We start from the raw sequence: 26,282 nt of genomic DNA, 5'->3' as shown, positions 1-26,282 counted from the left end.
GAGTCTCTTGCAGGCAACATACAGAGGAGTCTTGTTTTGTTTTGTTTTTAATCCATTCTGTCACCCTATGTCTTTTGATTAGCATGTTTGGTCCATTTACATTGAAAGTAATTACTGATAGCTATGTATTTATTAGCATTTTGTTACTTGTTTTATGATTGATTTTGTAGTTCTTTGTTCCTTTCTTACCTTTCTGTCCTCTCTCATGATCAGTTGGCTTTTTATTGACATATTTGGATTACTTTCTCTTTATTTTTTGCATAGCTATTACTGGTTTTTAATTTGTGGTTACCATTATGTTTGTATATAACATCATCTGCATATAGCAGAAGTTGATGGTGGTTTAAATTTCAACCCATTCTTTACCTCTCTCCCCCACCCCACTCCCTTATAGATATATGGTATCATACTTTACATCTTTTTATTTTGTGAGTCCCTTGACTCACTTTTTATGATATACTTATTTTTACTGATTGTGTTCTTCCTGCTTTTCTTACTCTTATTTATGGTCTTTGCTTTCACTCAAACAGTTCCCTTTAACATTTTTTTTTCCCTTTAACATTTTTTGTAGGACTGGTTTAGTGGTCATGAATTCCTTTAACTTCTTTTTTTTCTGTCATCTGCTCAGCTTGGTGACTTTCAGATACTCTGTCCTCCGGGTCACTGATTCATTCTCCTTCTTCCTTTAGTCTATTTATCCCATCTAATGTGTTTTTTTATGTCTTTGTTAAAGACATAAACTGATGTCCTCCCCTTTTCTCAAGTCCAGTGAGTATCTTTATGATCATTACCTTAAATTCTCTGTCAGGCATATTACTTAGCTTCATTTTATTTAGGTCTCTTGCTATGATTTTGTTTTCTTTCATTTGGGACATATTTCTGTGTCTCATTTTGTCTGACTCTGTGTCTGTTTCTGTGTATTAGTAAGTGAGCTACAACTCCTACTCCTGAAAGTAGTGGCCTGTGGTGGTCCTGTGTTGCCCTGTGGTGCAATGTCCTTTGTTCCCTAGAACGTGGTGCTTCAGGGCTCTCCCTTCTGTGTGTTGCATGTGCCCTCCTCTTGCAGCTGAGTTATTTTAATCTTCAGTCATCTGTAATGACTCTCTTTGCCTGTTGGGGCAGGGGTTGGTCCCTGTGTTAGTAGGCCAGGCCGGGCTTTGACAAGTCAGACCAGGCATTTGCCAGAAATGCAGCAGCACCAAACTGCAGGGTGCTTTCCTTGTGATGTCCCTTGAGAAGCTTTTGTTGGTGAGTGGGGCCTATCGTCAGACCAGCTATCTGCCCTTCCACCCACTGCTGGAGCCACAATCTGGCTGATGTGTGTGATAATCTTTCCCTCTCCCTGGGGTAAGAGTGACTTGGGAGTGGTGCTAGCCTCTATCAGGACTGCTTTCAGGCTTGCTAAGTAGCTTAGCCTGCAGCACTGCTGTGGATAGACTCCAACCAGGAGTCTATGGAAGAGGACAAATCTTCAGCATGTGCAATGGAAGGATACACAGTGTTAGGAAGGTTTGCACTGGTCTCAGGGAGGGAAACCTGCAGCACTGGGACTGAAGCAGGCCTGTCTAGAGCAGGCAGATCCATTGAAGTAAAGAAGGAAGTGTGGTGTTAGCAAGTTAGGTGGCAAGTGTTAGTGCCACACTGGTTCCTGCAGGTGGCCATTTGTTTATGTCTGGGGAGGGGGCGGAGGGGGAAAAGGGCACCTTCCAGCTCCGTTGTTTCTGGAAGAATCTCCCAGTGATCTCTGGCCCTCCAGGACAGCCTCTGAAATTAGTAAATGACTCTCACTCTCGTATACCCCAGGTGTTTTTCAAACTGCTGCTTCTATGCTATATCTCCACAGGCTGTTTTTTGTGCTGTTTCCTCTTGCCCTACCAGCTCTCCCATAGCTAAGCCTGCTGATTTTTAAAATTCCAGTTTTTAAGTCTTGCTGATTGTAAGAACTCATAAAATTCAGCCCTTCTTGTTTTTAAAGCCAAATGTTATGGATCTTCATCCTCCCAGCACAGGCTCACTGGTGTGATAATCAGTTTCTCCGGTTTGAGTCCATGGGTCCCTCCCTCTCATAGACCATATAGTTCAGTTAGCTCCCCAGTGTGTCTCCTACCCTTCCTACCCTCCTCAGTGTGGCCTATTCTCTACATTTATTTGTGGGGTTTCTTCTGCCAGTCTTCAGGTCATTTTCTAGGTTACTTACTGATGTGAGTGTTATCTAATTGTGAATGTGGATAAGGTGAGCTTAGGGTCCTCCTACTCTATCAACTGTTCAGCAATAGAAAAGGGTTTTTAAAGTTTTTTATGTTCAGTTAGCCACTGTATAGTACATCATTAGTTTTTGATGTAGTATTCAAAGATTCTTTAGTTATATATAACACACAGTGCTCATCATAACAGGTGCCCTCCTGGATACCCATCACCCTGTTACCCCTCCCCCCTCCTCCTCTCTGAAACACTGAGAAACAGCATCCATAGTCTCTCATGGCTCATCTCACTCTCTGATTTCTCCCCATTCAGATTTCCCTCCCTTCCCCTATGGTCCTCCATACTATTGCTTACGTTTCACATATGAGTGAATCCATACGATAATTGTCTTTCTCCGTTTGACTTACTTCACTTAGCATAATCTTCTCCAGTTCATTCCATGTTGATGCAAATGGCGGGCATTTATCCTTTCTGATGGCTGAATAATAGTCCATTGTATATATGTTCCACATCTTCCGTATCCATTCATCTGCTGAAGGGCATCTCGGCTCCTTCCACAGTTTGGCTATTGTAGACATTGCTGCTATGAACTTTGAGGAGCATGTGACCCTTCTTTTCACTACGCCTGTATCTTTGGGGTAAACATGTAGTAGAGCAATTGCTGGGTCGTAGGGAAGCCCTATTTTTAACATCTTGAAACTTCATACTGTTTTCCAGAGTGGCTGTACCAGTCTGCATTCCCACCAAGAGTGTGAGAGAGTTCCCCTTCCTCTACATCCTTGCCAACTTTAATTATTTCCTGTTTTGTTAATCTTTGCCATTTTAACTGGTGTAAGGTGGTATCTCAGCGTGGTTTTGATTTGTATTTCCCTGTTGCCAAATGATGTGGAGCATTTTTCATGTGTCTGTTAGTCATTTGTAGGTCTCCTTTAGAGAAATGTCTATCATGTCTTCTGCCCATTTTTTGACTGGGTTATTTGTTTTTTGAGTGTTGAGTTTAAGAAGTTCTTTATAGATCTTGGATATCAGCCCTTCATCTGTAGTGTTATTTGCAAATATCTTCTCCCATTCGTTGGGTTGTCTCTTAGTTTTGTTGACTATTTCCTTTGTCGTGTAGAAGCTTTTTATCTTGATGAAATCTCCAGAAGTTCATTTTTGCTTTTGTTTCCCTTGCCTTTGGAGATGTGTTTTGAGAGAAGTTTCTGTGACCAATGTCAAAGAGGTTACTTCCTATGTTCTTCTCTAGGATTTTGATGGATTCCTGTCTCACATTGAGGTCTTTCATTCATTTTGAGTTTATCTTTGTGTGTGGTGTAAGGGAATGGTCCAGTTTCATTCTTCTATATGTAGCTGTCCATTTTTCCCAGCACTGTTTATTGAAGAGACAGTCTTTTTTCCATTGGATATTTTTTCCTGATTTGTCAAAGATTAGTTGACCATAGAATTGAGGGTCCATTTCTGGAGTCTTTATTCTGTTCCATTAGTCTGTGTCTGTTTTTGTGCCGATACCATGCTGGCTTGGTGATCACAGCTTTGTAATATAGTTTGAAGTCAGGCAACATGATGTCCCCAGCTTTGATTTTCTTTTTCATCCTTCCCTTGGTGATTCGGGGTCTTTTCTGGTTCCATACGAATTTTAGGGTTGTTTGATCTAGCTCCTTGAAGAATGCCAGTAGTATTTTAATAGGGATGGCATTGAAAGTGTAAATTGCTCTGAGCAGGATAGACATTTTAACAATGTTCTTCCAATCTATGATCATGGACTGTGTTTCCATCTTTTTGTGTCTTCCTCAATTTCTTTCATAAGTGTTCTATAGTTTCTAGAGTATGGATCCTTTACCTCTTTGGTTAGGTTTATTCCTAGGTATCTTATGGTTTTTGTTGCGATTGCAAATGGAATTGATCCCTTAATTTCTCTTTCTACAGTTACATTGTTAGTATATAGAAAAGCACAGAATCCTGAAAATATATACTTTCAGTAGCCATAAAAATAAGTATGAGTCCCAGGCATAGAAAACATAAAGCTAGGCATAAGAGTAGATCAGGAAATTGGCCTAAAACAGTAGTCCCTGATCTGGGTTCATAATAAAATCAACTAGGAAGTTTTTCAACTGATTCCCACACCAGAGATTGTTTCAGTTGCTCTAGAGTGGGATTTTTTTTTTAAAGCTTCCCAAGTAATTCTTATGAGCTGCCAGGTTAAACTGACCTATTATATTATACAGTAAGTTCTGCTTTCATTTTTGTTGCTTTCAGCATGATTTTAAGACAGCCTGGGTTTTGAGGACTATTCTGTCAAATAAGTGTTTGGTTTTTTTTAAATCTGTACTGGAAAACACATGTATTCAGTGATCCTGATTGTGGTGGTTGGCGGCAGGGTGGGGGGCGGGTTGCAAAGTTGAGAATGGCCAGGAGAGGACCAACATGACCAGCAGTAGTCTGGCAATAACATATATTGCCAAGTCCACTGGGAGGTTTTGAAGATGGTTTGTAGACATGACTCCGTGTTGCCTTATTTTAGGTGTGGTTCCTTGTCAGATATGGGCAACTAAGTCAGACTTGAAATACCGCTGCCTTTCAGTTTTAATAATTCATTCTTACTGATTTATGTTAGAAAGTGGTGAGGAGCACAGAGTTATCCATGAATAACGCATAATAATATCTATGAATAACACAGAATTATTCCTGAATTGGTGATTAGAGTCCAGGCCAAAAACAAAGAAAAAAAACAAAGAGAAAGAAGTACCCCACACTTTAAGTTCAGAGAAACTCCAACTGTGAGATGAACCATTTCCCTCTTCAAGGGATCCTGGGTGCCCCAGTTCAGCAGAACTGGAATTCCTTCCACTCCCATCTCCATAGAGGAGCACTGGGGCCATGTCAGGTCAATAGGGGACAACACAGCCCCTCTGTTCCCTCCAAGATCAAGGGTCCATTAACTGTACTCCCTACCTGCCTAATGGATGATAGTCTCCTGTTTTTATCATTCTGAGCCACTGAATGGCCAAGACTTGCTGTTTCAGACCCAGTCTTGCCCTGAGGAAGGAGGCAGGAGGAAGATGACCAAGGGAGATGAACCAGAGTGCATGCAGTGTTTTTGGCTTTGGTGAGGGGCTAGTAAAGTTGGATAATTGGTTTAAAAGTCTGTATGAAATGCTTTTATGACAGGATTCAACAAAGCAGAACCATAGGCCAAATCTGGCCTGCTACCTATTTTTGTAAATAAACTTTTGTTATAACATATACATACAGCATTTGAACCCCAAATCAGCCATCTCTTCCTCTTTGATCGTGGTGTATGACTCTTTCAAGTATTGTTGAAATCAGTTTTGAGGAATATTTTATCCATGTTCATTAGGGATACTGGTCTATGATTTTCTTTTCTTCTAGTGCCCTTATCTGATTTAGTATCAGTGTAATACTGGCCTCATAAAATGAGTTTGGAAGTGTTCCCTCCTCTCCTCTTTTCTGAAAGAGTTTAAGTCTTCCTCAAATGTTCTGTAGAGTTTACTAGTGAAGCCATCTGGTTCCAGACTTTTTTATTTGAATCACTAATCAAAAATCTCCAGTCTCCTTGCCAGTAATTTCCTCATGATTCAATCATGGTAGATTGGATATTTCTAGTAATATATCCATTTTAACACCTCTTCTTTCATTTGTTTTGAGTTCTTTCTGTGGTGAGTCTAGCCAAAGGTTTGTCAATTTTATTTATCTTACAAAAACTACTCTTGGTTTCATTGATTTTTCCTATTAACTTTTCAGTCACTGTTTCATTTATTTCTGCCCTGATCTTTCTTTCCTTCTGCTTTTGGTGTTAGCTTGTTGTTTTTCCAGTTCTTGAGGTTAGAGGGACATTGGTTGAGATCTTTTTCATTTCTTGATGTGGGCATTTATGGCTCTGAACTTTTAGTACAGCTCTTGCTGCATCCTAGAAGTTTTGCTATGTTGTAGTTCCATTTTCAGTAGTCTTCATATATATATATTTTTTACTTCCCTTTTGGTTTCTTTTTTGACCAATTGGTTTTTCATGCGTATGTTAATCTCCACAACTGTGAATTTTCCATCTTCCCTCCTACTACTATTTTCTAGTTTTATACCATTATGGTCAGAAAAGATACTTGGTATCATTTACTCTTAAATTTGCTAAGTTATTTTTTGTGATCTATCCTAAAGAATGTTTTGTGTGCACTTGAGAAGAATATGTATTCTGCTGCTGTTGGGTAGAATGTTCTCTATATGTCTATTATGTCTGATCTAAGGGAAATGGGTTTGAACCAAAGTTTGAACCAAGCTTTGATTTGGTTATCAAATCCATTTCCCTATTGATTTTTTGTCTGGGTGATCTATTGTTGAAGTAGCATAGTGAAGTCCTCCACTATTATTGCATTGCTGTCTATTTCTCCCTTCAGATCTGTTAACAATTGGGTTTTTTTAGGTGCTCCCATATTGGGTGCATAGATAGTTAGAATTGTATATCTTCCTGATAATTGACCTCTTTATCATTATGTAATTACATTCTTTGTCTCTTGTTATAATTTTTGACATAATGTTTATTTTGTCTCATTTAATTACCTCTGCTCTCTTTTGGTTTCCATTTGCTTGCAATGTCTTTTTCCATCCCTTTACATTCAGCCTGTGAGTGTCCTTTACTGCTTAAGTGAATCCTATGTAGACAGCATACAGATGGGTCTTCCCCCCCCCCATTCAGCCAGTCTGTGTCCCTTAATTGGAGAATACTGTCCTTTTATTTTTTTTTTTAAAGATTTTTTATTTATTTATTTGACAGAGAGAAATCACAAGTAAGCAGAGAGGCAGGCAGAGAGAGAGGAGGAAGCAGGCTCCCTGCTGAGCAGAAAGCCCGATGCGGGGCTCGAACCCAGGACCTGGGATCATGACCTGAGCCGAAGGCAGCGGCTTAACCCACTGAGCCACCCAGGCGCCCCAAAGATTTTATTTATTTGACAGAGAGAGATCACAAGCAGGCAGAGAGGCAGGCAGAGAGAGAGGAGGAAGCAGGCTCCCCGCTGAGCAGAGAGCCCGATGCGGGGCTCGATCCCAGGACCCTGAGATCATGACCTGAGCCAAAGGCAGCGGCTTAAGCCACTGAGCCACCCAGGCGCCCCTGTGAATACTGTCCTTTTAAAATAGTTATTGATAAATAAGGATGTGCTATAGCCATTTTGTTAATTGCTTTCTGATTGTCTTAAGTTCCTTTCTTGCTATCATTTTTTGTAGTGCTTTGCTCTAGTTCTTTCTCATCATTTGTGTCTCTGAGTTTTTTTTTTTTTTTTTTTTATCTTTGAGCACTTTGAATGTCACCCCACTCTCTCCTCACTTGTAAGGTTTCTGCCGAAAGCCTTGTTGGGATTTCTTTGTATGTAATGGTTTTCTTTCCTCTTGCTGGTTTAAAGTTTCTTTGTCTTTGATTTTTCAGAGGTTGATTATAAGGTGTCTTGGTGAAAATTGATCTTCGAGCTTCCTGTGCCTGGATGACCATATGCCTCCCCAGTTTGGGGGAGTTTCAGCCATTTAAGTTTCCTCTTCCTTTCTCCCTCTCTTATCCTTATTTTGGAAGTCCCCAAAAGATATTTTTTTTATCATGCTCCACAGTTCAAGTAGGATTTCTTCACGCTTTTTCATTCTAATTTCAAAAATGGGATTTTTTCTTAAGTTGATACTAATTATTTCAGTCAGCTGCTTCTAAGATCTGTTCATTGAAGTATGATAAGGAATATATCTCTCCTGCAATTCCTTAAATCAGTGACACTTTAGCAAATTGTAACAACCCTTTGTTAATGCAAAAATCAGTTCAGTCTACCCTTTTATTTTATAGCCAATGGTATAGTAATGCATAAGTCATACTGAAAATAATCAGGGAAAAACATAGAACTTAGGGAAGAATTTAAATTGGGCATGATATGCTCCTTTCATGAATTGTTTTTTAGATTTATAGATTCTCTCATTAAAGTTATTTCTCAGATCTATGACCTTGTCCGTTGATCCTCAAATGGATAGCTTTTTAAATATACACCAGGTCAATCAGAACTAACAGTTCCAGGTGGTCATAGTCCCTTTCTATCTAGCATCTTCTGTGATACTTACCCCACTTTCCCAAGACCTGATACTGAGACTGAACAAGGTGGTCCCTAAGGCATTTCTTGACTTGAAAATTTTCTTTTTACCATAGATGTTGCTGCCACTTTCTCAAAATATCACAGTCCTCATGATTTTTTTCCTATAAAAACCATTTGTGGTTTACAGATATTTGTACATACTTAATATTCCCTTGATAATAAGCACTTTTAGAAGAGATGTATTTTTACCTGACATGTATTTTTGTATTCCTTCATTCAGTAGGAATTTGTTGTGTGCTTGTATGTGCCAATATGAACATTTGGGCAGGTATTAGAAGTCATTCAGCCAGGGTGCTAAAAGCCTTACACCAGCAAGTAAAGATTTTGCAGTTAACCCAGTTCCTCTAACTATTCAATGTACATTTCTGCAAAATGTCTATGTTTTGGTAATCTTTAAGATCAGGTTCATGAAAGGACAAATAGTGGCTTTATTAGATACAAGCTTAGTTCTCTCTCTTATATGGCAGCCCATAGTCCTCAGGGTTCCAAGTTTTTTTCTGTTTGGCGCCCCCCCCCCCCCCCCGTGATTTAGAATAGCCGCTAGATGGGTAGCAACAATTTCTTAAAATGCAGCACAGTAAGTACCAGCCTTAAAAGATGAATGATGATATTTGTAATGTATATATATCGAATCCAGAATATATATATATATAGGCATTTCACTAAAGAGGATATCCAAGTGGCCATTAAAAATATAAGAAGAATAAAAATATAAGAAGATACTCAATATAATCAGTCATCTGGGAAATGCCAATTTCCCACCACCCATCATTACCCACCAGAATCGCAAAAATTTTAAAGAACAGTAAAGCCACATGTTAATGGGGATGTGAAGCAACTAAAACTCCTGGTAGAATTATACATTGTATAATTGTATATCAATTATACATTGATATAATCTTATAAAGCTTAAAAAAAACTTGCCTTGTGCCCCAGCAATTCCACACTTAGATATACGCCCAAGAGAAGTGAGTGCACATTGTTCACAAAGGAGGGCAGGTGGCCAGATGAGGGTTCACAGCATCGCCTTGAGTTTGGTCTCTGAAGATAGGGTGTCCTGTAAGCAGATAAGCATTTAGAAGAACATGAAGTCATGGAGATATAAGCCAACCTGATGTGTTGGGGGAAAATGTCAGTTCCAAACAGCTGGACCACATAGATTACAATTCCAGAAAGATACAAGGCTGAAGGAGTAGAGTATTGCAGAGCTTGCTAATGGGTCTGTTCTGCCAGGGGATGTGGTCAGATTTGTACTTATCAAGATTGTTCAGATCGGTGCATTGGAGTGAAGTTAGGGAGGCTATGTAACAGTTAGCAGGAGGTCAGATGGATGTTTATCACTTTGCTGCCATTTTGCCAGTTCTGGAGAATAAGTACTTTTCTTATATTCTGCATTATCCTGGTGTGTCATTCTATAAGAAATGAACAGATGAGTGGTTAAGCAAATCTGTGCTTAAACCATTCTGACAATTTTCAAGTGTCCTATCTAGAAATGTCACTCTTTTCACCAAATGTACACAGGTTTTACCTTACTATGCAACTTGCATTTTTCCTCTAAATTGTCCTTATTTCTAAGGACCATTAAAAAAAATGGACTTTCAGTTTGAGATGGTGACATAGGAGTATCCCAAATTCACCTCCTTCCATGGACACACTGAATCTACAGCTACATATTTAAAAAAAAAATTCTTCTGCAGGAAACCCAAAAACATCCACATCAAAGTGGGGTGGGGGGGGTTGATCCATGATGGCAATGTAGGAAGACCCTGAAATCACCTTCCTTTATGGGCACACCAAATCTGCACTATTTATGAAGCAGTTCCTTCTGAACAACTGAAGACTGGATGAACAGCTTCTGTACAACAAAAGACCGAGAACATCAAGAGAGATGGAGGTATGACAGGAACCCCTACCCTTGATAATGTACTACCTCTCCCACTTGAGTTCACAAAGAGGCTATGTCCAAGGGCACAGGAAGAAAAAAGACTACAGATTAGCAGAGCAACTAGAATATAAAGGAACAAGCCCTAGACACCAGCCAGAAGGTGGGGGAGCTGCTGGAACTCTCTGGGTCTAAGAAGTGGACAAGCACTATGGTTTAAATTCCCCACCCCCAAGCTTGACAGTATGGGTAGAAACAGGGTTCAGGTGCCCCAGACAGCCTGCCTACCTCAGTGACCTCCAGGCCCCTAACCCACACCCAGCTGTCCCACCAAGATGGCGTCAGTACAGTGCTGCTTACACCAGGATACCCCTGTGCAGCACTTACTACATCTCCAGTCATTGCAGGAAGGTAGCACAAGCAACCTGGAATACCCCAGACTCATACCACTTCAGCTTCAGATGGCTTACTAAGGTACCCCCAGCACAGAGTGCTCATGCTTGCCTCAGTTCTAGCCACACTGCCAGAGCACCCCAGGATCCCCCAGCCTGTACCGTGTCTCAGATCCAGAGCAGGGACCCTACCGGGTACCCTCCAAGTGGAAAGCCTCAGGACATCTTGGTTTGCACCCACTTCACCCCCACAGCCCCATCACAGAGCACCCTGGGAACCCAATCCACACAAGCCACAGCTCCAGCCAAAGTTACCAGGCCCACACAGTCTACACAGGGAATGACCATACACAAGACCATTCCTTCAAGTTTTGAAGTAGCTGTCCTACCTAATTCATGAAAACAGATCCAGCAATTCAAGCAATATGAGGAGACTGAAGAACAGGTTTCAAATTTAAAAAAAAAAAAAATCTCGGAAAAGGAAATGAAATGGAGGTAAGCAATATGCCTCATAAAGAGTTTAAAGTACCTACTTGTGATCTCTGTCAAATAAATAAAAATAAAATCTTAAAAACTTTAGTGATACATGAAGATGCTTGCAGGACTGGAGGGAGAAGGGGAAGAACTCAATGAGAACTTCAACAAAGAGATTGAAACCGAGTTGAAGAATACAATAACTGAAAAAAAAATACAATAACTGAAAGAAAAATACACTGGAGGAAATCAATAGTAGATTAGCAGATGCAGAAGAGTGGGAATGGATTAGTGATCTGGAAGGGTAGCAGAAAGCACCCAAGTTGAACACCAGAAAGAGAATTTTTAAAAGTATAGATAAAGGGATTTCTTGGACATCAAGCAAACAAACATTCAATTTATAGGGGGTCCTAGAAGATTAAGAGAGAAAGGTGTAGAAAACTTATCTGAAGAAATAATAGAGATGAACAAGATGAACCCAAAGTATTCCACGCCATGACACATAATAATAAAAATGCCGAAAGTTAAAGAGTTGCAAGAAAGAAGCAAAAGGGAGACCCCATAAGGCCATTAGCTGACTCTTCAGCAGAAACTGAATGTATCATGTTATTCCCTTCTGGCTTGCAAAGTGCTGAAAGGATAAAAACGTACAACCAAAAATATTCTACCTGGCATAGTTATCATTGCGAACTGGAGAGAGCACGAGTTTCCCAGATTAACAAAAGTTAAAGGAGTTTATCACTACTAAACAAGCCTTAATATGTTAAAGGGACTTCTTTAAGTGGAAAAGGAAAGGCCACAATTAGAAGGAAAGTATAAAATATGACAACATATACATAAAAAGGGGAGGAGAGAGTAAAAAAAATTCTTTTAGAATGTGCTCAAACTTAAGGGACCATCCAATTGATATAGACTAGTGTATACTTAGGATAATATATATGAAGCTCACAGTAACCATAAATCAAAAGCCTATAATACATACACACACAAACACACACACAAGAGAAACCCAATCGTAACACTGCAGGAAGTCACCAATCACAAGGAAAGAAACCAAGAGGAGAAAGGAGCAGAGAAAGACAACAAAAACAACCAGAAGACAATGAAAATGGTAATAACATACATATCAGTAATTACTTTAAATGAATGGTCTAAATGCTCCAATCAAAAAACATAGGGTAAAAGAATAGATTAAAACAAAAAAAGACCCATCTGTAGGCTGCCTACAAGAGACTCATTTCAGATCTATAGCCACCTAAAGACTGAAAGTGAAAGGCTGGAAAAAGATATTCCATTCAAACAGCAGCAAAGAAACCAGGGTAGCAATGCTTGTATCAGACATAATAGACATTAAAACAAGGCCAGTGGTGTGCCGCGGCCCCGAGGAGCCGTTGAGGGGTCAGGGCTGAGGCCCGCTCTTATGAGAGCCGACGCTGCTGCTGTCCTCCCGCCCGCCCGTCCATTCTACCTCCCGGCAGACATCATATTGGCACTCATCTCCCACCTGCTGGACTGGTTTCGCTCGCTCTTCTGGAAGGAGGAGATGGCCCTGACGCTGGTGAGGTTGCAGTACTCGGGCAAGACCATCTTCTTCCATGTCAGCGCATCAGGTCAGTTCAGTGAGGATAGGATACCCACAGTGGGCTTTAACATGAGGAAAGTAACTAAAGATAACATCACAAGAAAGATTTGGGACATAGGAGGACAACTCCAATTCCAGAGCATGTGGGAACAGTACTGCAGGGGAGTCAATGCCATTGTTTACATGATAGATGCTGCTGATTGTGAAAAGATAGAAGACTCTCGAAATGAACTACATAATCTTCTAGATAAGCCACAGTTACAAGGAATTCCAGTGCTAGTACTTGGAAGCAGGAGAGAGCTTCCTAAGGCCTTGGATGAGAAACAGAAAACTGAAAAAATGAACCTGTTATTCAGTATAGAGGAATTTGCTGTTATTCAATTTCTTGCAAAGAAAAGGAAAACATAGATATCACACTTCAGTGGCTTATTCAACATTGAAAACCTAGAAGAAGCTGAAGCATCTCCTTAAGTCTTCCAGTACTTCCTGGCTGTAATCCTAGAATTACTGTCCGTTCCCCTGAAGTACTTGCCAGAATACAGTCCTTCCTAAACCCAAGAAATTGCCTTTTCCAGAGTTTCTCTTGTGCACTGCTGAAGATGTGTATCCCTAATCCTTCATAAAGAATCAGCTAGAGTTGTCATGATAAAGTCAGCACACACACAAAAGCTTCTTATACATACTTGTATTAAACAATGTATAGAGCCTTTTTTTAAAAAACAAAAACAAAAACACTTGACCATCTTAAATGAAGAAAATTGCATATTTCTGTTCTGGTCTTTCTGGGCCAGATTTATATTAGTTTTCAGTAAATGTCTATGATAATTCATTGTAGAATCCATTCGCTTAATACTGATACTAACTTGATAACAACATGAAGTTTCTAGTGCCACACATTATTTAGAAAACCTTTAGCTTGACTCATGTGGGATATAAACATAATGTTTACATATCTCACAAATGCATGTGAAATGTATAATCACACCTTAGGAATTAAAAAAAAAAAATGGTCTGCAAAGCGTGACCTACGGCACCAGATCAGTGTTGTTATCGTTTTTTACACTGGTGAGATCATATATGAATTCTTAAAACGTCTGCTTTCTGAGAATTCTTCATCACAGATAGCAGTTGGGGATATGAGAGGAACTAAGGCATGCTGTTGTGGATCTGTCCAGATCATTAGTTCTCTACTTTTTCTTCTTTTTCTTTTTCTCTTTTTTGGTGGGGGCGAGGGAATCAACATACTTTTTTAAAGGGTTGGGAATTGAAGATTTTCTTAAAGGCTTTCATGGATTTAGAGCATTCCAGCCAATGTAATAAAATGGGTTAAGAATGTCAAAAAACAAACACTGTAACAAAAGATAAAGAAGGTCATTACATAATTATAAAGGGACCAATTTCAACAAGAGGATATAACAATTATAAATATCTATGTAGCCAACACTGGAGTACCTAAATATATAAAGTATCTTTAAACAGACATAAAGAGAAGATCTGACAGAAATACAATAATAGTAGGGACTTTACCACTCCACGTATATCAGTGGTTTGATCATGCAGGCAGAAAATAAGGAAACAACGTCTTTGAATAACACATTAGACCAAATGGACTTAACAGATATACACAGAACACCACATCTAAAAACAGTAGAGTAACATTCAAGTGCACATGGAACATTCTCCAGGATCATATTCTAAGCCACAAAACAAGTTTCAATAAATCAACGAAAACATGCTGTCAGGCATCTTTTTCAGTGATAATAGTATGAAAATAGAAATCAATCACAAGAATTGAGAAAAAAAAAAAAAAAACCTGGAGGGGTGCTTGGGTGGCTTAGTCAGTTAAGTGTCTGCCTTCAGCTCAGGTTGTGATTTCAAAGTCCTGCATCAGGCTCCCTGCTCAGCAGGGAGTATGCTTTTCCCTCTCCTTCTGCCTCTCCCTCAACTTGAGTGCTTGCAATCTCTCTCTCGAATAAATAAAATCTTTAAAAAAGGAAACTGGGAAAAAACACAAACATGTGGAAGTTAAACAACATGCTACTAAACAACCAATGAATGGGTCAATGAAGAAATCAAAAAGGAAGTCAAAAAATACATGAAAACACAATGCTATAAAATCTTTGGGACACAGTGATGGCATGTCTAAGAGAGAAATATATAGTAATACAAGCCTACCTTAAGAAATAAGAAAAATCTCATCAAAAACTAATGATGCACAGATTGCATGGAGCACTGGGTGTGGTGCAAAAATAATGAATACTGTTATGCTGAAAAAATAAAAAAAAAATAAATAAATAAAAACTAATGATGTACTATATGTTGGCTAATTGAACATAATAGAAAAAATATCTCAAACTATAACTTTACAACCAAGGGAAGAAGAAAAACAACAAACCCCAAGGTTAGTAGAAAGAAGGAAATTATAAAGACCATAGCAGAAATAAGTGAAATAGGAACTGAAAAAAAAAAAAAAATAGAAAAGATCAATGAAGCCAAGAGCTGGTTCCTTAAAATGTAAATAAAGTAAGCCTTTAGCCAGACTCAAAAGAAAAAAAAAATGAAAGGTCCCAAATAAAATCAGAAACAAAAGAGAAGTAAAAATCAACACCACGGGAGTGCCTGTGTGGTTCAGCGGGCTAAAGCCTCTGCCTTTGGCTCAGGTCATGATCTCAGGGTCCTAGGATCAAGCCCCGCATCGGGCTCTCTGCTCAGCGGGGAGCCTGCTTCCCCTTCTCTCTCTGCCTGCCTCTCTGCCTGCTTGTGATCTCTGTCTGTCAAATAAATAAATAAATAAAATCTTTAAAAAAGAAAATCAACACCACAGAAATACAAAAGGTTATACAAGACTACCACAAAAAAAAAAAAAGGCATGCCAACAAACTGGGAGACAACCCAGGAGAAATAGTAGGTTTCCAGAAATTTATCTACCTTCTAAAACTGAATTAGGTGAAATCAGCAAATCTGAAAAGACCAATTAATAGTAACAAAATTAAATTGTTGAAGAAAAAACTCCCAACAAACAAAAGTCTAGTACCAGATGGATTCACCCGTGAATCTACCAAATCTACCAAACACTTAAAGAAGAGTTAATTAGAATAAACTTACTAACTTAAGTAGTAAGAATAAACTTATCCAAGGAGGTGAAATTCCTATACTCTAAAAACTATAAAACATTGATCGAAAGTAGTTGAAGATGACATGAACAAATGGAAAGACATTCCATGCTGCTGGATTGGAAGAATATTGTTAAAATGTCTGTACTACCCAAAGTAATCTACAGATTCAATGCAATCCCACCCAAATACCAACAACATTTTTCACAGAACCAGAAGAAATGATCCTAAAATTTGTATGGAACCACAAAAGACCCTCAATAGCCAAAGTAATCTTGAGAAGGAACAAAGCTGAAGCTATCACAATCCTTGATTTCAAGATCTACTACAAAGCTATAGCAATCAAAACAGGATGGTACTGGAAACAAAAACTGACACACAGATCAATGGAACAGAATAGAGAGCCCAGAAATAAGCCCATGCGTATATGGTCAATTGATCTCAAGCAGAAAGGCAAGAATATACAACAGGGGAAAGACAGTCTCTTCAACAAATGGTGCTGGGAAGACTAGACAGCTACGTGTGAAAGAATGAAACTGGACCACTTTTTTACCATAAACAAAAATAGATTATGAAGCTAAATGTGAGGAGACACCAGGTGGCTCAGCTGGTTGAGCATCTGACTCTTGATTTTGGTTCAGGTCATGATCTCAAGATAGTGGGATTAGCCCCATTCCCGGTGTGGGGGGCGTGGGCATGCTCAGCAGGGAGTCTGCTTGAGATTCTCTCCTTCTGCCCCTCACCCTGCGCATTGGTTCTCTCTCTCTCTCCCCCTCTCCAACTCTAAAAAAACAAATCTTTTTTTTTTTTTTTTTTAAGGAACCTAATAACTGTGTGAGACCTGAAACCGTAAAACTTCTAGAAGAAAACACAGGCAGTAATCTCTTGAACATGGCCATGCCTTAGCAACATTTTTCTAGGTATGGCTCCTATAAGGCAAGGGCAACAAAAGCAAAAATAAACTATTGGGACTATACCAAAAAATAACAGCTTTTGCACAGCAAATGAAACAAGGAACAAAATGAAAAGGCAACCTACTGAATGAGAGAACATATTTGCAAATGATATATCTGATAGGGAGTTAATATCCAAAAATACATGAAGAACTTACACAACTCAACACCAAAAAATAATAATAATCTAACTTAAAAATGGGCAGAGAGGGGCGCCTGGGTGGCTCAGTGGGTTAAGCCGCTGCCTTCGGCTCAGGTCATGATCTCAGGGTCCTGGGATCGAGTCCCGCATCAGGCTCTCTGCTCAGCAGGGAGCCTGCTTCCCCCCCCCCCTCTCTCTGCCTGCCTCTCCATCTACTTGTGATCTCTCTCTGTCAAATAAATAAATAAAATTTTTAAAAAAAGGGCAGAGAATCTGAATAGAAACGTCTCCAAAGAAAACAAAGATGGCCAATAGATACATGAAAAGATGCTCAACATCACTCATCATCAAGGAAATGTAAATCAAAACCACAAAGAGATATCAACACCTATCAGAATGGCTAGTATCAAAAAGATAAGTAAGTGTTGGCAAGAATATAGAGAAAAAGGAACCCTTGTGAACTCTTGCTGGGAATGCAAATCGGTACAGACACTGTGGAAAACAGTATGGAAGTGCCTCAAAAAAATTAAAAACAAATACCATATGATCCAGTAATTCCACTACTATTTAGCCAAAGAAAACAAAAACACAAATTCAAAAAGATGTAATACCCCTATATTTAGTGTAGCATTAGCCAAGATATAGAAGCAACCCAAGTGTCCATTGAGAGATGAATGGATTGAAGCGTGTGTGTTTACACACAAACATACATACACACAATGGAATATGAGCCATAAGAAGGGATAAGATATTGCCATTTGCAACAACATGGATAGATCTAGGAGGCATTATGCTAAGTGAAATAAAAGGAAGAAAAACCAGAAACAAACGCGTTAGTACAGAGAACAAATTGATGGTTGCCAGAGGAAAAGGGAGTGGGAGGTACAGGCTTCCTGTTACAGAATGAGTAAGTCATGTGGATGAAAGGTACAGCATAGGGAAAAGAGTCAGTGTGGTTGTAATAGTGTTGGATGGTGACATATGGTAGCCACGTTTGTGGTGACCACAGCATAACATTTAGACTTGTTGAATCACTATGTTGTACACCTGTAACTAATGAAACATTGTGTGTTAACTATACTTCAATTAAGAAAAAAAAAATGGTAGGATAGGCTGAGACAGTCTCACAATGAAACTCGGTCCTGGCAAAGTAACCCACCATCAAGAGGGATCTCACAAGTCAGATCTCTCCCTGGGGAGTAAGGGATTTAACTCCTCTTGTGGTGCTGCAGCTTTTTAAAGTCTGTACCTGAGAAATGAGTCCCCAAAACACCTAGGTTTGAAAACCCACGGGGCTCCTGTCCAAAAGACCCACAAGGCTATCAGAACCTGAGAAATAGTTTTTTTGTTTTGTTTTGTTTGTTTTTTAGAAATAGTTCTTAAAGGGTTATCCAGAATTACCCACCCTCAGGACCTAGCAGAGAGACAGTGAACTAAAAAGCACCAAGTCTTCTTTTAAAAAAACAAAACAAAACAACCACACCCTGTTTGCCTATCTTAAAGCTTCACCTAAGGGCTGGCACATCTAATTTAACACATATCCAGGGACCTACTGAAATGCTTTACGAAACAGTTGCCTGTGGGTGCTATTTTTGTGCTCTTCCCTCTGCCTCATTCCGGGTCACCAGTATCTCCCAGAAAGGAGTTTGTGCATTTGTCTTGTGCCCTGTTTTTGCCGCTGTCCTCCAGGGGAGGCTGCTTGGCTCTGCTGGCCAGCAGGCCTGAACCTTTGCAGGCTCCAGAGGACTATAACAAATTGAAAAGGAGTTCTTAACCAACTATACCACAGGGCAAAGAGGTATCAGACTGAAATTCCCACTCTCTCTATAAAAGCAGGTTATTACTGTATCTTTATAGCTGTGGCCTATGGGGTATGCTTTTATTTCAATACTTGTATGGGAGCTATAATCCTCTCCAGAGACTGGGAAGGCTGGTGGCACCATCCTTATGCTCTCCATCTTCATGCTTTTCCTCCTCCTAGCCCCAGGTTGCAAGAAAGGAACTGCTTATATACTTTTTTTGGTGTCCCACCTCTTGTGTCTGCCACCCTGAGAAAACATTCCTTGATAGCTTGACCCTGGTACCCAGCAGGGCTTGTGTTCACGGAGTCAATGGGATGGTAGCAAACAAAGAAATGCTTCTTAAATGGCTATCATCCCAGGGCGGGCTGGGGCTTGGTGCAGAGAAAGCAGACAACACCTGTCTCCCAGTCTTCCCCTGAAAGAGTTATATTTGCATATTTTAAACTCTGCTGCCTGAGGGTCTTGCTTTCAACCAGCCTGAATCTAGGCTCTGACTGATATCCTCCTTTTGGGACACTCACAAGTCTTAGAGCACCCTCAATTATTTGAAGCCACTAGGAATAAAATAGACTGCTGGGACAAACGCAAAGCTCCGAGATACAGTGAAAAGCCAGAGCAAGACTGAATAATAATTTCATCTCCCACATGATCCCGCTCCTTCAGGCTGGGAGATTTGGCTTTTTTTTCTAATGCATAGCAACCAACACAGAGAATGAAAGAAAATGCAGAAACAAAGGAACATGTTCCAAATGAAAGAACAAGTAAAATCTCAGAAAAAGACCTTAATGAAATAGAGGTAAGGAATTTACCTAATAAAGATGCTCACTAAGCTCAGGAGAAAATGGACAAACAAAGTGAGAATTTCAACAAAAAGAAAATATAAGTACCATATATTAAGTCATAGAGCAGAAGAAATAGTAATTGAACTGAAAAATGCACTGGAGGGGTTCAGCAACAGACTAGATAAGCAGAAAAAAGGATCAGTAAACTCCAAGACAAGGCATCAGAACTCCTCCAATAAGACCAGCAAAAAGCAAAAAGAACAAGAGCGAAGAGAGCTTTGGGAACTTATGGGACAACAGCAAGCAGACTAACACTCACATTATAAGGGTCCCCAGAAGGAGAAGAGAGAGAGAGAAAAAGTAGGAAACTTATTTGACAAAGTAATGGATGAAAACTCTCCTAACCTAGGGAAGGAAACAGACCTGCAGATCCAAGAAGTCCAGAGAGTTTCAAAAGGACGATACACCACGATTGAGTAGGATTTATTCCAGGGATGCAAAGATGGTTCAACATCCACCTATCAGGGTTACACACTATATTATCAAAGGACGGATAAACACTATATGATCATTTAAATTGATGCAGAAAGAAATTCAACATTTGAATTTGACGAAATTCAACAGGTACAATAAAAATTCTGGATAGGTTGGATATAGAAGAAACACCTCCACATAATAAAGGGCATATATAATAGGCCCACAACTAACATCATACACAGTTGTGAAAAAGCAGAAAACTTTTCCTCTAAGACCAGAAACAAGACAAAGATTCCCACTTTACTGCTTTTATTTGACATAATACTGTAAGTCTTAGAGCTATTAGGCAAGAAAAAGAAAGAAAAGGCACCCAAATTGGAAAGGAAGAAGTAAAACTGTCATTAATGGCAGACGACATGACACTATATAGAGAAAACCCTTAAGCCTATACTAAAATAAAACAAACCCCCAAAAAACTGTCAAAACTGGTAAATGAATTCAATAATGTTGCAGAATATAATATCAATATATAAAAACGTGTTGCATTTCTATACACCAATAACCATAAGTGAAATTAAGAAAACAATCCTATTTCTAATTTTACCAAAAGAATAAAATACCTAAGAATGAATTTAACCAAGGTGAAAGGCCATACATGGAAAACTATAAGACACTGATGAAGGAAACGCAAGAAGATACAAATAATGGAGAGATATTCCATGCTGATGGATTAGAAGGATCAATATTGTAAAAATGTCCATACAATCTAAAACAATCTATATATTCAGTGCAATCCTTATTAATATCAGTGGTATTTTTTATAGACCTAGAATAATCCCAAGATTGATATGCAAACACAAAAAAATTCTGAAGAGCCAAAGCAATCTTAATTTTTTAAATTTTTTTATTTTTTTTACTGTGTTATGTTAGTCACCATACAGTAATCTTAATTAAGAAAGAACAATAAAGCCAGAGGCATCACACTTCCCGATTTCAAACTACATTACAAAGCTCTAGCCATAAAAAAGATACTGGCATAAAAACAGATACGGACACCCAAGAACATAATAGAGATCCCAGAAATAATTTCACACATACATGGTTGGTCAATTTACAACAGTGGAGCCATGAATATACAATGTGGAATGGACAGTTTCTTCAGCAGATGGTACTGGGAAAACTGGACAGCCACATTAAAAAAAATGAAACTGGACCACTGTTTTATACCATACACAAAAATGAACTCAAAGTGGATTAAACCTTGAACATAAGAACTAAAATGATGAAATCCCTAGAAGAAAACAGGTAAGCTGCATGACATCAGTCCTAGTGATTTTTTTTTCAATTTGACACCAAAAGGAAAACAATAAAAGCCAAAATAAACAGTGGGTCGGCAAAACGAGAAGGCATCTGCACAGCAAAGGAAACCATCAACAAAATGAAAAAGCAACCTACTGAGTGGGAGAAAATATTTGCAAATGTTTATGTATTTGGATATTAACCGCTTATCAGATAAAGAATTCACATAACTCAGTAGCAAATAAAGAACCTGATTAAAAAATGAGCAGAGAATCTGAATAGAGATTTTTCTCTAGAAGACATTCAGATGGCCAGCAGGTCCATAAGACGGTGCCCAGAATCGCTCCTCATCAGGGAAATGCAAATCTAAACCAAATGTTATGCCACCCCATACCCATCAGAGCGGCTAGTATCAGACAAGAAATACCATGTTGTCGAGGATGTGGAGTGAAGACTGTTGGTGGTAATGGAAATTGCTGCAGCCACCATGGAAAACCTTATGGAGGTTCCTCAACAACTAAAAATAGAATTCCCAGAAGATCCAGCAATTCCACTTCTGAGTATTCATCCAAAGAAAATGAAAACCCCCAAAAAGAACTTGCACCCGCCCGCATGTACATTGCAGCATTATTTACAATGGCCAAGATACGGAAGCCACCTGTGTGTCCATCAGTGGATGAATGTATAAAGAAAAATATATTTTTTCAGCCATAAAAAAGGAAATCCCACCATTTGCAACAACACAGATAGACTTCAAAGGCAGTATGCTAAGCAAACAAGTCAGAGAACGGTACCATATGATCTTCCTTCTATGTGGAATTCAAACAAACAAACTCACAGATACAGAGAACAGATGGGTGGTTGCCAGGATTGGGGGCTGGGGAGTAAAGCTGTTCAAAAGGTGTACTTTCAGTTGTAAAATACATAAGCCCTGGAGATGTGACACAGCTTAATGACTGGTTAGCAATACTGGGTTGTATATTGAACACTACTAAGAGAGCAGATTAAGAGTTTGCATTACAAGAAAAAAAATTTTTTTTTTTTTGCTTAAAATCAGGAATGACCGGCAGAGGACAAACACTTGGTGGTTTTGCAGAGATTTTCACCACTGTGCTTGTTTAACAGAAAAATACCTGTGCCATCTTATTTTTGACTCCATCATGAAGGCAGGGGTTCAGATAAACCCTAAATTATGCTGCTTTGAAGAGAGGATGCACCTGATGTTGGTCACCAGAGTGGGGCTCAGGTGCACCGTGGAAGCGCTAGGTGGGCAGGTGGGGTTCCAGCTGGACCAGTACTAGCTGGTGGTAATGGCAAGGGCTGGGGAAGGGGTTGCAGGAATGTGGCCATAAGCCTCCCCCCACCACAGCCAGCTCCCATTTTGAGCTCATCGGGGATGTGTGGTGATTAACTAGGTTTATTATGGTGATCATTTCACAGTATGTAATATTAGTGCAGCACAATTATTCTATTTTTTATGTATCAACTATATTTCAAGAATTATTTTAATCATTTCTATTTAAAATAATTTTTAGGGGCATTTGGGTGGTTCATTCGGTTAAGCATCTGCCTTTGGCTCAGGTCATGATCTCAGGATCCTGGGATCAAGCCCCACGTTGGGCTCCTACTCAGCAGGGAGCCTGCTTCTCCCTCTCCCAGTGCCTCTCCCCCACCCCTGCTCATGCTCCCTAATAAAATCTTTAAAAAGTAAGTTTTTAAACAACTTTAATGTTTTAAATAATTTCAAAGAGAACATAGGCTATATGAAAACTTCCCAGAGGACAGTGAAATGGGAAGCAAGATGTGTTTTTCTTCAGAACAAAAATCTGATTTTTCATGTGAACCCATTGCCCAATTTCCTTGAGTTGCCCCTAATGTTTTTGTTAGTCGCTGGATTAAAATTTCGATTGCTGTCTCATTACTCAGCACACATTGCCACCCTGGTTGTATTTGCACCAAGGACACAAGAGGAAATGACCCTTCTCAGAAAGAGGAGGTGTGAGAATGAGGGAGAATTCCAGTGTGACACTGCCCAGGGTTACTGGGTCAGGGCAGAGTCCCCTTCACCAGGGGTTCTACCCATGTGCCAGAAAATGAGCCTACTGACACCCAGATCACTGAAAGAGATGCCTCAACTCAGACTTCTTCACGTTCCTAACTGCAAACTGCCTAGGCTCAAAGTTGCCGGAGAAGCTTCCGGGGTGACTGCCACATGTCACTGCTTTGTGATTTCAGAGACATAACCAGATCTCCCTGGCTAGTTGCCTGAAGCAGATTCATTTATCTAATGCTATTCTGTTCCATAAATAGCAAAGGGAGGACCCACTGGCTTCCAGTGAGTCAGCAGCCTGCACTGCTTCAGAGAGAAAGGCAGGGGACTCCAAGGCACATGGCTGCTGTCACAGAAGGCAACCCTGAGAGCCCGAGGCCAGGCGGAGAGAGGCTTCCCTGGAAGGAGGGCCCACAGGGTGAAGTTTTACTCTGGAAAGGTCACCTGGGGAAGAGTTTCCTGAAACATCTAAATGATTCATTCTCAGCCTGTAGTGTTCCTGGTCAAGTTAGACAAGCAGACCAGAGAGGCCAGAAACAGAGGCACAGCCAGGAGCAGGGCACATAAAGAAGCTCCATCCAGTGTCTACGTGAGTTGTCTTTAAGATAGACCAGATGCTGCTTTTGAAGCTGACTTCTCTGCAGAGCTGGAGAATACCACCAGATTTGCTGCAAACACATCCCCCATGCGCTCAGCGTGGCAGCTGGGTTGGAGGGAGGGGTGGAGGCTCGCAGCCACCCTCCTGCAACTCCCTGCCCCCGACCCTGCCTTTACCACCAGCCAGTGCTGGTCCAGCTGGAACCCCACCAGCCCAGGTGCACCGTGGAAGCACTAGTAACCAACATGGGGTGTGTTCTGTCTTCAAGGCAGGTAATTTCTGGTTTATCTGAGCTCCTGCCTTCATGAGGGAGCCAAAATGAGAGAGCACAGGTAGCTTTCCATTGAACAAGCACAGTGGTGAAAATCCCTGCAAAACCAGCAGTTGTTTGTCCTGTGCCAGTCGTTCCTGGTTTTAAGTCAAATTTAACACCATTCTGCCCCCTGATATTGGGAAGATTTAGATGTCCCCTAGCAGTTTCTTTCATGGCAACCTTGGCCTTTTGATGCTCATGAAGCAATCCTCATGGAGGCTTCCTTTTTCAGGCAGATTCAGAATGCAAACACGCTTACCAAATGCATGCTCTTCGAGTAAGGCTCCAAAGATGGAAGTTATAGGGTCATGTGCATTTACCAAATAAGAAATACATCGGGGCACCCAGGGGAATGGGCCCTTGGGGAAAATCCTAGATTCACATCTTGATTAATGTTTATTAACATTGCCTCTCCCCTCCCAAAGAGTCCTCCATACCGGAGGACTTCCTTCTCTCAAGAGCGTCATGACTTATCTTTTCTTGTTTAGCCAAATTCAAATGATTGAGACCATCAGGAGAACCATACTGCACCCACTTACAGGCTGTACCAAAAGCATTTTGCACCATGTTCTTCAAAGATCTATAACTTGGACCATCAAAAATCTCCATAAGTGCTACTTTCAACTTTGGCTCCTTAAGCCACCCTTGGCAGAATGACTTGGGAATTTCAGTGGGCTGTACAGAAAGGGCAAGACTAGAATCATCAGGCCATGGGGACACACACCACAGAATATAGAGACTGAGATTTAAGGAAAGGCTCAGGAGGTTGGACAGATAATTCATACAAAGACCTGAATATCTGAATTGATGTTTGGGAAGATACTCGGGCAAGCAACCGGGAATGTGGCTTGTCACAAATCTTACAAAGTGAAAGACTACAGCAGTATCTTCTAAAATGCTTTCTACCACCGGTCTTCCTCTCTGTCCAATCCTTTCTCCTTTATGCCACAGCCACAGACTTGGCCGTGTCACCAACTTGCTTTCAAGTCTTCCGGTTTTAAAGTGCAGGGGACTTACATGAACACATGATTTGGGGCCCACCCTGACGAGACTCCTCTCACCTCTCAGGGCTTATCTCTTGCTTTGGTTCACACCTACAGCCTCTGATCAGGCTGCTTTTGTGCGTGAGTGTGCTTCCATGCCACACTGGTCGCCCTCCAGTTGGAGGGCACCTCGTGTACCTCCAAGATTTTGTCCAAGTATGACTGCCCAAGGCAAGCTTTTTGTACCCTCTCCCCATGCTGCCTCATCTCTCAGCAGAATCAGCCTCTCCCTCCTTTGTGCCCAAACATGGTCCATATGTTGTCACTCACTTTCTCATCATGGCTCACTTTATCATCCTTGAACACTGTGTTGTTCATTGTTAGGGGCTTAGATTATGTCTTGTTCAAAATTATCTGTGCCTGGCCCTCCGGACCTTTTTCTCACCAAAGATCCCATAAAAAATGATAACTAGAATATTTCTGTGATGCAAGAGGCTGCTGGTAAAAGAGAGCAGCATCTTGGTGCACCTTTAATAACCCATTCAAAACTCAAACACACCCATGGAGAAGACCCTCAGTTAGTGTTGAGATTGAAAGAATGAATAGACTGTATAAGATTAGGAGAGATCTGCAAGTAGGCAAAGACCTTAGAAATCAATGGAAGGAATGGTCATACATAAATAACAGAATTAAGACTGCAACGTAAGAATGAGTATGTAGATTTCTTACCTAGTCAAGGTGTCCTTGACCAGAACAGCTCTAGACTCCATTCCCAATGTGAACTTCATCACTGCTTTTCTTCACACACCTTGACTGTAATCAAGCCAGCTGCTTGTCAGCCCCACACACCCCCCGCCCCCGTTTGTTGCCTACCTGCTAACAGTCAGCCTGTTTGGGTTGGCCTCTCTCCAGCACAGCCTCCCCTCCACCGATGCCATCCAGCAGGAGGCCAGCTGTGCATCTCAAAGGCTCACCTGAGGGGCCACCTCCTTTGGAGACTCCTCTGCTCCCACGGGGCAGGTGTGCCTGGTCTCTCCTTCACAGCCCTGTCGTTGTGCCTGTCATCAGGTTCTTGCCCAAGCGATTTCTTTCTCTTATCTTTCA

General features: G+C 40.4%; 1 protein-coding gene and 1 pseudogene across 2 annotated transcripts in view; both read left to right on the top strand.

Moving 5' to 3' along the window:
- The window catches only part of FAM124A (family with sequence similarity 124 member A), a 105,460-nt gene that overhangs the window by 74,593 nt on the left and 4,585 nt on the right, over positions 1 to 26,282 (top strand). The window lies entirely within an intron of this gene.
- On the top strand, positions 12,300 to 13,124 carry LOC125096390 (ADP-ribosylation factor-like protein 8B; annotated as a pseudogene).

Source organism: Lutra lutra, chromosome 3 (genome assembly GCF_902655055.1).
Source record: "Lutra lutra chromosome 3, mLutLut1.2, whole genome shotgun sequence".
NCBI classification, from domain to species: Eukaryota; Metazoa; Chordata; class Mammalia; order Carnivora; family Mustelidae; genus Lutra; species Lutra lutra.
The sequence above is the reverse complement of the archived record's forward strand: the minus strand, read 5'-3'. Positions and strand labels throughout refer to the sequence as shown.